Source organism: Triticum dicoccoides, chromosome 2B (assembly GCF_002162155.2).
Source record: "Triticum dicoccoides isolate Atlit2015 ecotype Zavitan chromosome 2B, WEW_v2.0, whole genome shotgun sequence".
Classification (NCBI taxonomy): Eukaryota; Viridiplantae; Streptophyta; class Magnoliopsida; order Poales; family Poaceae; genus Triticum; species Triticum dicoccoides.
In genome coordinates, this window is record NC_041383.1 from 767,464,507 (window position 1) to 767,466,835 (window position 2,329).

A 2,329-nucleotide genomic window follows, 5' to 3' on the forward strand; every position below is an offset into this window, starting at 1 on the left:
CACCATCCTTCTTCAACATCATGACGCACGTCCTAGTTCACCTATGCGAAGAGATTAACGTTTTGGGTCCTGTATTTCTACACAATATGTTCCCCCTTGAGAGGTTCATGGGAGTCTTAAAGAAATATGTTCATAACCGTGCTAGGCCAGAAGGAAGCATCTCCAAGGGCCATCAAAATGAGGAGGTCATTGAGTTTTGTATTGACTTTATTCCTGACCTTAAGCCGATTGGTGTTCCTGAATCGCGGCATAAGGGCAGACTGGATGGAAAAGGCACGCTAGGAGGGGAAAAAATAATATGTATGGACGGACATTCTCTCACTGAAGCACAGTACACAGTTCTACAGAATTCCACCTTGGTGGCTCCGTATATGGATGAACACAAGAATTTGCTACGCTCCAAACACCCGGAGCGGTCTGATGACTGGATTACACGTGAATAAACCAGGAGTTTCGCCAACTGGTTGCAGACACGTACCATGCATGGCACCTCTATTGAAGATGACCTGTACTTGCTGTCCCAGTTACCATCTTCGAATATAATGACTTTCAAAGGGTACGAGATAAATGGTAATACATTTTACACGATCGCCCAAGATAAGAAGAGCACCAACCAAAATAGTGGTGTCCGCTTTGATGCAGAAACCAAGACGGGAAAGGAAACATATTATGGTTATATACAGGACATATGGGAACTTGACTATCGACGTGGTTTAAAGGTCCCTTTGGTTCGGTGCAAATGGGTCAATATGACACGAGGCGGGGTAACGGAAGACCCGCAGTACGAAATGACAACAGTGGATCTCAACAATCTTGCGTATGCAGACGAACCATTCGTCCTAGCCAATGATGTCGCACATGTTTTCTATGTGAAGGACATGTCTACCAAGCCAAGAAAAAGAAAAGATAAGGAAGCGAATGCATCATACGATGAGCCAAAGCGGCACATAGTTCTTTCTGGGAAGAGAAACATCGTGGGAGTGGATGACAAGACAGACAAGTCAGAAGATTATGAAAAGTTTGATGAAATTGCTCCATTCACAGTGAATATTGACCCGAGCATCCCGTTAAATGATGAAGATTTTCCATGGTTACGGCACAAAGGGACACACGCGAAGAAAAAGTTTCACACCCAAAGATCTGGGATGTGATCGGCTTCACTATCATCACTTTCTTCTGTGTTTTGGCATTTGAAACGCGAAGAAATTTTATGTGCAAACAAATTCTTTTCATGCATTTGCTGATTTTTTTCCAGCTAAATGACCCTGAAATTGAAAAACAATTCAAATGAACTCAGAAAAGTTTGAAAGTTGGCATGGTATCATAATTTCATACAAATAGCATGTGCAAGAAAGTAGAGAGGGGGCAAAAACTGGATGCACTTCGTGTACAAAATGGACAATCTCTTTCGAAGTATCAGGGTTTCCGACGAAAAATGAACTGTTACAAAGGCATTTCATTTTTTAAATAACCTAAGCATTACTAAATTGAATATAATGATAAAACACACTAATATTAAACATAAGAAAAAAGAATCACTGAAAAAACTTTTTTCAAAGTTAAGTTATTCACAAACTAGTGATTCACACAAATTTCAAATAATTCAAAATTTAAACTATTCAAATTTGAAATCTACCAGCACTAATAGAAAGTTTGTAATTTTTTTGTACCTAAAGCAAAAATATTCACAAAGAAACTCTAAATACAGCAAAAAACAACTAAAAAATAAATAAAGCAAAAAAAAGCCCGCCTACTGGGCCAAGGCGGCCTGCATACGACTAGCGACACAACCTTTCGTTGGGCCAGGATGCAGGCCCGCGAAGGCCCAGTAGGCCCACGAGGCGAGGAGGACAGGTAGGCCCAGTAGGCCCGATTAGGAGAGGAGCTCGAGAGAGCTACCGCACTGGGGCTTATAAACCAGTGCGGTAGCCCCTCGACTAGCGAGGTGGGACTAAACTTCCGCACCGCACCTGCGCCAGCGCACCCCCTTTAGTACCGGGTCGTGGCACAAACCGGTACTAAAGGCCCCCCCTTTAGTACCGGTTTGTGCCACCACCCGGTACTAAAGGGGGTCGCTTCCCGCCGCTTGGCCTGGCCAAAACAGACCTTTAGTACTGGTTGGTGGCTGCAACCGGTACTAAAGGTCCATCCTATATATACAACACTTGAAAAAAATTCAGTTTCCCTCTGTTCTTCCCTCTGTTTCCTCCCCCGCCGCGCCGCCCTGCCCCGATCGTCGCCGCCCCCGCCCCTCGTCGCTGACCCGGTCCGTCCCCGCCCCTCGTCGTCGCCCCCGTCGACGTCGCCGCCCCAGCCGTCCCCATCCCCG